The 13,968-nt window shown below is 41.1% G+C and overlaps 1 pseudogene; it reads left to right on the top strand.

Annotated features, from left to right (window-relative positions):
* The first annotated feature begins 4,769 nt into the window (after positions 1-4,769).
* On the top strand, positions 4,770-13,540 carry LOC117064255 (annotated as a pseudogene).
* Positions 13,541-13,968: the final 428 nt, after the last annotated feature.

The raw sequence follows: 13,968 nt of genomic DNA, 5'->3' as shown, positions 1-13,968 counted from the left end.
CCCTTTCTTCTTAAAATATGTAAATTGAATGAAGTACATTAATAGAATTTCCGGTGTCGACCTGTTCTTATATTCTTGGGTCAAGAGGTATTACTGGCTTATATATTGTTGGATTTGGTTGCTAATTTATACAGTTGTTAGGATTTTTCATCTATGCTTGTGACTGAGGTTGAAAAGCAACTTTCCTTTTTCTTAGTGCCTGTACATTAAGAGAAAGATTTTGGCATTAAGATTATTCTATACTAAAAAATGGCACGTAGAGTCTTTTCTACACACTGGGATAATATTTCTATAAGTTGTAATTATTCAGGTTTTCTCTTTCATAACATCCATGACTTTTGAAGTTATGTATTTTCAAAAATAGAATATATAGATGTTCATCTCATCTAAGTTTTCAATTTTATTGTTGTAAAATGTTTACAAAGTCTACTTCGACGTTATTAGTGTGTTTGTGTATGAGTTATAGTCCTTTTATTGCTTAATAATGTTCATTTATTTTCTCTCTGCCCCTTCTCTTTCTCTCTTTCTTTCTTTCTCAAGACACACCAGAGATTTGTAAATTTTATTAGTTTTTATTATGGAACTGACTATTGTCTTTGGAAATTTTATTTATTCTATGCTTATTTTCTGTTAATCTAATGACCATAAAATACAAATGTATACACAGGATATTTACATCCTAACTTGCATTTTCATTTTCTTTTTGGTGTACTTTGAGGGATAGCTTCTAAAAAATTAGATTCAGTTAATTTTATCAATCATTTTGGAGATTTTTGTCCTTGTTACCTAGGTAAGAAATCTTTGCTTACTATAAGATTGAAAGATTTTTTCCTAGATGTTCCTTTAAAAGTTCTGGATTTTAGCTTTTATGTTTAGGTGTATGATTTATTTTGAGTTAATTTTTGTGTATGTAGTTAGATAAGGGTCAATGTTTATTTTTCTCTATATGGATCACTATTTGTTGAAAATACTATTATTTCCCAACTCCAAAAAGGCATTGATAAGTTTATAATAAATCAATTGACCGTATATGTCTCACTATTTCTGGTCTCTTTACAGTATTCTATTGATTTATACACGTATCCTTTTAGAAACACCGTACAGTCTTGATTACAGTAATTTTAAATTTATCGTTAAAAGTGGAGTCCAATGCATGCAGCCAACAAACATATTTTAAAAAGCTCAACATCACTGATCATTAGAGAAATGCAGATAAAAACCACAATGAGATCCCATCTCACATCAGTCAGAATGGCGATTGTTAAAAAGGTAAGAAACAACAGATGCTGGCAAGGCTGTGGAGAAATAGGAATGCCTTTACACTGTTGGTGGGAGTGTAAATTAGTTCAATCATTGTGTAATACAGCGTGACAATTCCTCAAAGACCTAGAGACAGAAATACCATTCTACTGAGCAAGACCATTACTGGATACACACTCAAAGGAATATAAACATTCTATTATAAAGACACACACATGCATATGTTCACTGCAGCACTATTCACGACAGCAAAGACATCGAATCCATTTAAATGCTCACCAACTAGACTGGATAAAGAAAATGTGGTACATATACAACACAAAAATACTCTGCAGCCATAAAAAGGAATGAGATCATACCGTTTGCAGGGACATGGATGGAGCTGGGGACCATTATCCTCAGCATATATAGTACAGGAACAGAAAACCAAATACCATATGTTTTCATTTATATGTAGGAACTAAATTATGGGAACACATGGATACATGGTGTAGGGGAACAACACACACTGGAACCTGTCAGAGGTTGCGGGTTGGGAGGATGCAGAGGATCAGGAAAAATAGCTAGTGGATGCTGGGATTAATACCTGGGTGATGGGGTGATCTGTGCAGCAAACCACTATGGCACACATTTACCTGGGTAACAAACCTGCACATCCTGCTCATGTACCCCTGGACTTAAAAGTTGGAAATAAGAAAAAATTAAAGTGGAGTCAAATTTTATTTCTCCTTTCTAAAATTTACTTTGCTATTTTATATCCTTTGCATTTCAGTTTAAATTTTAGGATTAATTTGCTGATCTCTATGGAAAACGTGACATTTTGATTAGAATTGCACTGAATCTATAGCTCAGCTTGAAAAAAAAATTGAATCTTTCAAAGTATATACATGCCTGTCTACATTTTGTGGAACTACTTTCTTTTTCTGAGCAGTGTTTTGCCAATCTTAAACACTTATCTTGCATTTCTCTCGAACTATTTTATATATTTATACTACTGCAAGTTGTCCATATTTCATTTTCTAATTGATTATTACTAGTAATACTGAAATAATTTTTGTATATTCATCTTTTACCATGTGCCCTTATTAAGTTTGCTTTATTAATTCTAATAGTGGTTTCGTAGGTGCTGTAAGATTTTTCTACACACATAATTATGTAATCTGCAAAGTAAGACAGTTTTACTTCTTTTTAAATCTAGATACTTTCATTTCATCTGGCCTTATTGTACTGATTGGAATTGATTTGAAAACGTTCTTCTTTTCTAAAATTAGTATTTAAAGCTATACATTTTTCTTTATCATCTGCAACTCCAAATTCTTATAATGTCTTGGTCTGATTTGGTGAATGTTTCTTATGAATTTGAGAAAAAAAGAATTCTGCCACTGCTGGATATATTTTATTAATTTCAGTTAGGTTGAATTGATTGACAGCTTTAAGTTCTTCTCTATCCATGCTGATTTCTCTTTATTTGTTCAATATTTACTTGTTCAATCAATTATTTAAAAAGTATATTGAAATCCCTTACGTTAAGCGTGGGCTTGTCTAATTGATCTTCCACATCAGTTGGTTTCTGTTTTATATAGTTTGGAGCTCCCTTAATAGGTACATTCATAGTTCGAAGTGTTGTTATGTCTTTGATGGATTTACCCCTTTATCATTATGACATATACATTTTTCCTAATCTCTGATAATATTCCCTGTCCTAAATTTTTCTATGTCTGATATTAATACAGTATCCTTCTAGTACTTAAAGTTTTCATGATATTTTTCCTATACTTTTAGCTTATTTTTGTTGTGATATTTCTGTTTGTAGTAGTAGTATCTATATCCCCATATTTGTAATGTATTATTTTTCCTTTGGCAATTTTTCAGATTTTTTTTTCCTTTATTACAGTCGTTTGATAATTTTTTTTTTTTTTTTTTTGCCCTTTAATTATCATGTACGTTGATTTGTTTCTTTTATGTTTTTGCTTAGGGTTTGTTCAGATTTGTGGAATTTAGGTTTCAATTCTCATCAAATTTGATGTGTTTTGGCAATTATTTTTTAAAATACACTTTCTATCTATGCTTTCCTTTTCTAGATCTCCAATTAAACAGAGTTTGGACTGCTTGATATTGTCTCACATATTTTCATTTTCTTAAGACTTTCCTTTTCTTTAAAGAAAACAACTGTACTTCTCTGAATGCTTTAGTTTGGATCATTTCTATTGTAATGTCTTTAAGTTAACCAGTCATTTATTCAGCCAGATCGAAACTTCAGCTAAGTCCATTTTGTGGATTTTTCGCTTCGGATAATTGTTTTTTTTAGCTCTGGGAATTATTTTGTTAATAATTCATTTCCCTGTTATGTTTATTCCTTTAAAACATTACACATATTTTTTTTTTTTCTTCTTTTTTGAGACGGAGTCTCGCTCTGCCGCCCAGGCTGGAGTGCAGTGGCCGGATCTCAGCTCACTGCAAGCTCCGCCTCCCGGGTTCACGCCATTCTCCTGCCTCAGCCTCCCGAGTAGCTGGGACTACAGGTACCCGCCCCCTCGCCCGGCTAATTTTTTTGTATTTTTTAGTAGAGACGGGGTTTCACCATGTTAGCCAGGATGGTCTCGATCTCCTGACCTCGTGATCCGCCCGTCTCGGCCTCCCAAAGTGCTGGGATTACAGGCTTGAGCCACCGCGCCCGGCCCACATATTTAATATCAGTTTCAGTTCTTGGGTTTTGCTATTGGGCCTTGTGCTATGTTTCCTTCCAGGCTTCCTACAAGCTACTCAGGTCTTGCTAGAGAGTGAGTGTTTATGTGATATCCGTTGATCATGAAGTCTAAGTTTCCTGTAATGAAGTGGATATCATTTTATCTAGCAAGCCATACACACGGGTATAAGTGATTTATCACTAAGCGGAAAGGGCATAAAAGGCAATTGACTTAGGCAGGTATAGAAGGTATAAATAAGTTGTGAGTGGGTGACTCAGACTCCTTTATCACCAACTTCTGCTGCATTGCGTCCTCTCAATTCAACTGGGAAGTGTATTTGTTTATTTATTTATTTATTTTTGAGATTGAGTTTCACTCTTGTCGCCCAGGCTGGAGCGCAATGGCGCTATCTCGGTCACTGCAACCTCTCCCTCCCAGGTTCAAGTGATTCTCCAGCCTCAGCCTCCTAAGTAGCTGGCCTTATATGCACCCACCACCACCCCTAGCCAAGTTTTTTGTATTTTTAGTAGAGACGGGGTTTCACTGCGTTGGCCAGGCTGGTCTCGAACTCCTGACCTCAGGTGATCCACCCACCTCAGCCTCCCAAAGTGCTGGTGAGAGGTGACGATGTGCTAGCAGCCATCACTCCCAGCGCCTCCTCGGCCTCTGGCGGTGCTTGAGGAGCCCTTCAGCCCGCCAGGGCACTGTGGGAGCCCCTCTCTTGGCTGGCTGAGGCCGGAGCTGACTCCCTGTGCTTGCAGGTAGGTGTGGAGAGAGAGGGGCCTGCGGGAGCCCGGGCTGCGCCGGCGCTCGTGGGCGAGTATGAGTTCCGGCGGGAGCCGGCGGGGGCTTGGCGGGTCCGGCACACGGAGCTGCCGGCCGGCGCCCACGGTCCAGGGCAGTGAGGGGCTTAGCACCCAGGCCAGCAGCTGCGGAGGTTGCGCGGTGTCCCCCAGCAGTGCCAGCGCTGCACTCAAATTCTCGCTGGGCCTTAGCTGCCTCCCCGCGGGACAAGGCTCAAGACCTGCAGCCCGCCATGTCTCAGCTCCTTCCCCCTGCGGTGGGCTCCTGCGCCGTCAGAGCCTCCCCCACGGGCGGGCGCTGCCCCTTGCTCCGTGGCGCCTGGTCCCATCGACAGCCCAAGGGCTGAGGAGTGCAGGCATGGCTCGGCACTGGCGGGCAGCTCGGTCTGCGGCCCTTGTGCAGGATCCACTAGGTGAAGCCAGCTGGGCTCCTGAGCAGGATGGGGACTTGGAGAACTTTTATATCTAGCGGGAGGATTGTATGTGCACCAATCAGCACTCTACATCTAGCTAATCTGGTGGGGACTTGGAGAACTTTTATGTCTAGCTAGAGAATACAGCAATCAGCACAGGGTGTCTAGCTCAAGGTTTGTAAATACACCAATCAGTACTCTGTGTCTAGGTCAAGGATTGTAAATACACCAATTGGTACTCTGTATCTAGCTAACCCTGTGTCTAGCTAACCTAGTGGGGACTTGAAGAACTTTTCTGTCTAGCACTCTGCGTCTAGCTCAAGGATTGTAAACGCGCCAATCAGCACTCTGTCAAAACGGACCGATCAGCTCTCTGTAAAATGGGCCAATCAGCAGGATGTGGGTGGGGCCAGATAAGGGAATAAAAGGAGGCTGCCCGAACCAGCCTGGGGCAACCTACTCGGGTTCCTTTCTGTGCTGTAGGAGCTTTGTTCTTTTGCTCTTTGCAGTAAATGTTGCTGATGCTCTCACTCTTTGGGTCCATGCTGCGTTTATGAGCTGTAACACTCACCTCCAAGGTCTGCAGCTTCACTCCTGAAGCCAGCGAGACCACTAACCCACGAGAAGGAAGAAGCTCTAGACACATCTGAACTTCTGAAGGAACAAACTCCGTACACACCATCTTTAAGAACTGTAACCCTCACGGCGATCCGTACACACCATCTTTAAGAACTGTAACCCTCATGGCGATCCGTACACACCATCTTTAAGAACTGTAAGCCTCACGGGGAGGGTCCGCAGTTTCATTCTTGAAGTCAGTGAGCCCAAGAACCCACCAATTCCGGACACACTGAGGTTACAGGCGTGAGCCACCGCGCCGGGCCACCATCCGAGAAGTGTCTTATGATCAGTTGACTAAAGAAGAAAAAACTCAAAGCCTAGTTACAGATAGGTAGGTCTGCAAGAAATGTTGATGCGAACTGAAAGAGGATGACTGCTGCATTTTAACCCCAGAGATGATTGTAAAGGAGAGCAGTGAAGGAAAACTTTGCCTGTGGGCAAAATTTGGTTGCTTAATTTGAAGTGAGTTGCCAGAAGTATACTATTGACCCTTAAGCAACAAAGGTTTAAGTGTGCAAGTCCACATATACAAGGATTTTCTTCTCTGCCACCGCTGAGACAGCAAGACCAATCCTTTTCCTCCTCCTCAGCTTATTCAATGTGAAGGTAATGAGAATAAAGACGTTCATGATGGTTCGCTTCCACTTAGTAAACGGTAAATATATTTTATCTTATGATTTTCTTAATAACATTTTCTTTTCTCTAGCTTACTTTATTGTCAGGACGCAGTATATGATACATGTAACACACAAAGTATGTGTTAATCCATTGTTTATGTTAATGGTAAGGCTTCCCTCAACAGGAGGCTAGTAATAGTTAAGTTTTGGGAAAGCCAAATGTTATACATACATTTTCATTAGTGTCACTGCCCTTAACTCCTGTGTTGTTAAAGGGTCAACTGTCTGTCTACAATAATTTGAGGGCAGTTGCTAAGTCTGGTTGAATGGTCAGCAGCTTGGAAGAAACAGAATTGTAAAGCAGGTGAAAAGGAAGTCTGAGGGGGAGGCATGTAGCTGGATGGCTTGGAGGTGGCACAGACTATGAAGATAGGGATGTCTGATGTGAATACCACTAAAGGGCATCTTACTAAGGAGGGGGCTGCTAATTAGAAGGACAAAATGAAGGACTCAGAGAGTATCAGCTAACCTCTTTCATCAGCCACCCCAGTGCTTGCTCAATGGGCTCGTGGACATAGTGGCCATGGTGGCACCAATGAAGGCTATGCATGAGGTCTACAACAAGGCATCTCTTTGTTGTCTGATTTGGCTGCTGTTACTGCTGAGTGTCTAATCTGCCAAAATAGATACTAACGTTGAGCCCCTAAGGTGGCACCATTGCTTGTGAGACCAGCCAGCCACCTATGGGTGGCTGAATACATTGACCTTTTGCATTATGAAGGAGGCAGACTTGTCCTCACTGGGAAGAACATGTGTTCTGCATATGAATTTGCCTTACCTGCCTGCACCACCACCTGTGAACTCACAGAATGCCCTACTCCCAATCTTGGTGGTGCTCCATATCATGTTGCTACTCATCAAGGAATTTACATCACAGAAAGAAAGTGACTTGGTCATAGTTTAGTTTAATGGTGACATCTTTTTCTTTCTAAATGGTTTATAAAACAATAGTCTGAAAATAGTCACATATATTCTATGAATATGATGATAATTCTCTCTACAGATTTGAAATGACATGTTATATTAATTAAAAACTTGCCTTCCTATAATCTCTGTTAAATTGACCTTTTTCTGAGATCTGGCTATATTGACTCAGAATAAATGTGGAAACGAAGGCTTAAAGAGGTTAAGTAATCAGCCCTAATGTCACTCAGCTGGGTAGTGGCAGAGACAGGCCTAAAACTGATTTCCTTGTCATACAATAGTGAAATGTATTGCCACCTCAAATTGCCTGGGCAAACAAACATAAGGAAAGATATCAGATTTCAGAGTTAGAAAGAACATCTTTTTGTCACTTACTTGCTTTATCTCCTTAAACGATTCACTTAACCACTCTGGAGTTAGTCTCAATTTCCTTAATATTCATTGTTAAGCAAATAGTGCCTACCTTCACTCTAAATGAAATATGCCAGGCATGTAGATGGGTATACAGTAAGTAGTTACTAGTGAGTAAATAATGACAAAATTTCAAACCTTCCATTTTTGGTACTATGATTGACTGTAACAGAGAGTATTTCCTAAGGAATCAGTGAGTCCCTGACATTAGATACCATCCACCTTGCTGTCCAGCACTGGAAAATGCCTCATGTGAATCAGGAGCTTTATATTGTTTTAAGTGTATTGTTCAGGAAAGAGAGGAAACAACATTATTTCATATTTTTACATCTCTGAGCATTTTTTTTATGTGGGAAATAATTTTTTTCTATAATTGTTGCTGGACTGTACTTTGCTACTAAAAGAGTAATTTAACCTCTACTTGGGAAACTAAATTCAGGTCTTCTCTGTTAGTTCTTTCTTTGGACATAGACATACATATTTCAAATAGATGGTGATGTTAAAAGTAAAGTATCATTTTGCTAGATATTCACTTCATTAAAACTATACACTGGAGACCTGAAGGGTCTAGACTGGTAGTCATTTTTTTTTTTTTTTTTTTTTTTTTTTTCTGAGACGGAGTCTTGCTCTGCCGCCCAGGCTGGAGTGCAGTGGCCGGCTCTCAGCTCACTGCAAGCTCCGCCTCCCGGGTTCACGCCATTCTCCTGTCTCAGCCTCCCGAGTAGCTGGGACTACAGGCGCCCGCCTCGTCGCCCGGCTAGTTTTTTGTATTTTTTAGTAGAGACGGGGTTTCGCCGTATTAGCCAGGATGGTCTCGATCTCCTGACCTCGTGATCCGCCCGTCTCGGCCTCCCAAAGTGCTGGGATTACAGGCTTGAGCCACCGCGCCCGGCCATGGTAGTCATTTTATACTGATCAAGAATGTTTTGTCTCCTGCCATTTCCCTTGGTACTGCAGAGACTTATTCTGTGGCTTTTAACAGCTATAGATTAAAACAAAAATACAAAACTCTCAATACACAAGCTCTCGTCATAAAAACCATAGAAGCAAAAGAACCATTTTTTAGTAGTAGTATTCAATATATGAAGTGAGGAAAAAAGCTCTGTAATATGATATGAGCCCATTTTTGAAACTCTAATCTTTAAAGCAGATAACATATCATTAACTTCTGTGCTGCAGGTTAAATACTTTTATAATTATTGATACAAGTGTAAGCACATTTGAGTTTCACTACTTTTCTACTCCTTATCTAAATGTGTGATGTAACCTTCAAATGTGTCTTTTTTTTTTACCATTTTTTGGGAGGTATAAAGCTAATTAATTAAGTACAAATATACATAATTAAGGTAAAACCTATATAGTATAAATTACTTAAAAATTATTTTAAAGTAGTTTAGTGAATTAGTAAATGCAAAAATGATAAAATTCTATTGACAAATCAAATTCTTTAGTAATATTTTGTTCATGTTTATTTAAGTCATATTTTACATAAAAATGAAAAAATCATTCTCAGGAGTTAGCTTTGCTGCTAACCAAAAACCATTTAATGTTTGGTTCCATATAATAAATAGTGTGCCTCTAAGATTTTATCAACAGAAAAAGCTTTAGACTTGAAGGTGGAGATTTATTTCCAGTTCTGGGATAATAAGGACACTTGGGTAAATTATAATCTGCTTCAACCTAAGCTTTCCTTTTTTAAAAGATGAAAGAATGAGTTTTGAGGACCCATTTCGCTCTAAAAACTAAGATACCTGATAAAAATGGATTTGATAGCTATTTAGATCAATGTAGGAAAACTTATTCTTAAGAGCCTCTCTGTATCCCTTGTTACCTTGTACATTTTGTGTGTGCAAGATTGCGACCTATTTATTTTAGTACACCAGTGAGAAATATGATGTCTAGTATGTATCCAGTGCTCCATAATTGCAGAATAGTCATTGCATCAAAGTTAAAACCAGAAAATAGTGTTCTGTTGCGACTTGCTAAAATAAAAATCTAGAAAAAATGCACACACACACACACACACACACGCACTTGAACCTTGTTAGAAGACTTACAGGATAACGTGAGAAGTTTCAGATGGCAATTGTTAAGTTAAATCTTAAACACTGTGACATTATAAGTGATGCAAACATTCAATTAAAGCGATAAAACCCAAACTTATAAGATCGTGTGTAATTTATTTGAAGAAGCAGTGTCTTCTAGCTTGATGTAGATTCTTCTTAAATTACTAATGAGCTTGACCTTTAAAACCACTTGGCAAGATGGTTTTATTGCTTGCTAGTCAGGCTGCACATTTTTACAACACACTCATATGTAAAATTGAAAACCTCAACAACTTTTCAGATATTTAAAAAACAAAGCTCAGCATTTGCCCATTTCGTTGATTCTCTTCTTATCTTTCTAGTTCAAGATAGTTGGTTTGCATTTAGGGTATGTGGATAACACTGGAAATAACACTAGTCTAATTTTTTTCTTATAGAAAAGCTTTCATTTGGGCCTTTTATGATCAGTTTAGTCACTTTTCTTATTGCTTCATTGCTAGTGAGTATACGTAATGTCTCCCTGTTCTGTGGAAAGTTGAAACATCAAACTATTTGGCAGGACCAATTCAGAATTTAGTATTGCTGTCTTTTCAGGCCCCAATTCCTTTTATTTGATGGGCTGTGCTGAAGTTTTGCTGGGTACAGGGACATCAAGTGGTCCTGTCCCGGGGCCCATGTTTGCAGTGGCAGATTGAGGGAGACTGCCTTTGGGTGCCAGGGCAGCACACTCTGACCCCGGCATTAGCTGGTTCAGGTGGGCTGGTTCTTGGACCTCCAGGTGTCCTGCTCCTGTGCCAGCAGTGGCAGTGGTGGGCAGGTTCTCAAGGCCTTGGGCAGTGGGTGTGGTGTGGCTGAACAAACCTCTGGCTCCCATGCTGTCCACATTGATGCTGGTGTTGGCTGTGATAGGCTGAGAGCCAGTCCCCAGATCACAGGCGGTGCACACAGGTGGGTGCCAGCTGTGATGGCAGTGGTAGGTTGGGTGGGCCTGACCTCAGGCCCCTGACAGGAGTGCACAGGTGACACCAGTGGTGGATCCAACTTAGCACTGATTGGCCCCTAGGTCTCCAGATGGGACAGTGTGCTCTGGCACTGGAGGGGCTGAGCTGGCCAGGCAGACCTGACCTAAGGCCCCTCAGTGGTGCATGCAGGGGCTATGGTAGGCAGGTACAGGGTGATCCCTAGGACCAGGGTGAAATGCTGGGGTGGGGGTAGCTGCAGCTGTGCTGCACCCCTGCTACTCAGGGGGTGGGGTTGTTTTCAGTGGCAGTAGCCCTAAGCAGGCAGCTGGGGAGCTCACACTTTGCTCAGACTTTGGCCCTGGCTGTTGTAGCAGGTCTTGTGGATAGGGGAATTTGTCCTCAGGACACGTGAAAATGCACAACATCTTCACTGTTGCGGGCAGTGGGGTCAGTGGGGTCTTTGGAATGGCTCACGCTTCAGCCCTGGCTGCAACAGCATCAGCCAGTCACAGCAGGGGCTGCAGGCAGGGAATGTTGATGTGTGGAGGATGTGTGGGGGCAGGGCTGTTGAGCCCCCAGGCACGATGCCCTTTGGTGGGAACTAGACTCTCCGTATGCACTGTGCTATTAGGGATGGGGTTATATCTAGCTTGAGCGCCCTCTCTGGAGCAATGCCATCCTGCGACCTTCAGGCAGTGCCCTATGTTAGTCTCTGGGTGGAGGGTCTTCCCTGTGGCTAGGATTGCAGGAGCCTGTGGTGAGAATGTGGACTGCTGGGATCGCACACTTACTCTGTCCTACATTGAGGAGCCTCTCTAGGCTCCCAATTGATTCAGCCCAACAGTCTGCTTCAATTCCTTCTTCCGTGCTTTAAGTGTGTCTTGTCGCTTCTCTGTTGAATTCCAGTGTTCTCTCAGATGATCTATTCCAAGTGTGATATCTACTCACTATGTTGGTTCTTCTGTGTGGAGGTGGCAGTACCCGATGCCTCTAGTCAGCCATCTTGAAGCCCTTCCTCCTTTTGTATAGTTGTGGATTTTAAAGTACTTATCCTGCATATTAGAAATGTAAGATTAATCAGTAAGCATGGGAAGGAGGAACAATCAAAAACTGAAACCAATATGAAACAAATGAACCTACTATATTCCAAATAAATACCACAATCACACTAAAAAGAAAGCAAGAAAGAGACAGAGGAAAAAAAGAGAAGAGTGGTTGCAAATAATCTTGCATGGCTCCTTGGAAGGTGGCAGAGTTTGCTATAGTGGTTCCTCCAGACCCTGTCAATATTAGGGTCAGGCCCAGCCAGGATGGTACCTGAAAGCCCAGCCTTGCTGGGGTAGGAACAGGAGGGGACAGGGTAAGGAGTGGTCACCTTTGTGACCCAGAGTCTACTACAGCACTGGGGGAGCCAGTTTTAGGAGAGGCACCAGCTTTGACTCTTGGAGCCAGCTGGTGAAAGTGATAGATGAGTATCTGATATTAGCAAGACTTCTACAAAAAGAGGCCCAAACTCAACATGAGAATTCACAGAAGAACAAAAGAAACCCACAGGCAGTGTTGCAACATGCTTGGGATTGTGAAGTACAGCTTTACACTCAACACAGTCTCAAGAAGAACTGAAATTGGAGGACCTGAAGAAACTAGCACTAATCCTAAAGAATATTTTTACATATAATAAAGAATTTCCACTTGACGTTCAGCCTGTTCCCTCAAAAAAAACTTTAGTACCTGGTGAAAAACAGTGTTTGGAATTTGAAGAAGATGTAGAACAGGGTGGTGCTGGAGCAGGGTCTCCCGATTCTTTTCCTGCTAGAGTTCCTGGTACTCTATTACATGTATTAGTCTGTTTTCACACTGCTGATAAAGACATACCTGAGATTGGGCAATTTACAAAAGAAAGAGGTTTAATTGGACTTACAGTTCCATGTGGCTGAGGAAGCCTCACAATCATGGCGGAAGGCAAGGAGGAGCAAGCCTCGTCTTACACAGATGGCAGCAGCCAAAGAGAGAATGACGAAGATGCAAAAGCAGAAATTCCTGATAAAATCATCAGACTTCATGAGACTTATTCACCATCACGAGAACAGTATGGGGGAAACCACCCCCATGATTCAATTATCTCCCATCGGGTCCCTCCCACAACACATGGGAATTATGGGAGTACAATTCAAGATGAGATTTGGGTGGAGACACAGAGTCAAACCATATCATGACTTTATTACCAAAGTTGCTATCAGAACCAAGAGCAGTGTTACTACTAGAACTGAGAATATTGGTCTGAAATATACTAAGCAGCACGTATCACTACTTTATTACCAAAGTTGTTCTCAGAATCAGGAGTGGTGTTACTCACTACTAGAATTGAGAAAATTGGCCTGAAATACGCTGTATTAAAGTGAGTATCAAGGAGCTGAATGACATAGATTTAAGTACTGTGGAAGATACTCCTGTGGCTTTAAGAAGACACATGTGTTCATTTTAATATGAACATTGAGCTGCAGAAGTATATTAAAAAATTAACCAAAGGTGAGACTCTCTTCTTTAAATTCAAAGACGACAAGCCTACAGATATGTTTATCAGCACTTCATGGAGATGGATGAAATTAAACCTGGGCCACTTGTAATAGAATTGTACAAAAAATCTACTGACTTTAAAAAACTGAAATTGCAATTACAGACCAAGAAACCACTTGATCTTCATTTATTAATACATCAGACTTTGCACACAGAATGATCCTGACATGAATAACTTGGAACTTTTGTGAATTTTACCACTCATTAGAAACCATCATAGCTCTGTGTATCACATTCACCCTCAGCAGGTAGGAAGCATGTTGTACCCATGCCAGTAGGCCAGAGTTTCCATAAATCTTCTGAAATCTAGGTGATGGTCCCTGAACCTCAATTCTTGACTTCTGTGCACCCTCAAGCTCAACACCACGTGGAAGCTGCCAAGGGATGGGGCTTGCACCCTTTGAAACCATGGGCCAAGCTGTAACTTGGCCCCTTTTAGCAATGTCTAGAGCAACTGGGATGCAGGGCACCAACTCCCTAGGCTGCACACAGCATGGGGACCCTGGACCCAGACCATGAAACTTTTTTCTTCCTAGACTTCTGGGTCTGTCATGGGAGGGGTGGCCATGAAGACCTATGACATGCCCT

Source organism: Trachypithecus francoisi, unplaced genomic scaffold, assembly GCF_009764315.1.
Source record: "Trachypithecus francoisi isolate TF-2019V2 unplaced genomic scaffold, Tfra_2.0 Lachesis_group19, whole genome shotgun sequence".
Taxonomy (NCBI): domain Eukaryota; kingdom Metazoa; phylum Chordata; class Mammalia; order Primates; family Cercopithecidae; genus Trachypithecus; species Trachypithecus francoisi.
Note: the sequence above shows the minus strand (reverse complement) of the source record. Positions and strands in the feature narration are given on the sequence as shown.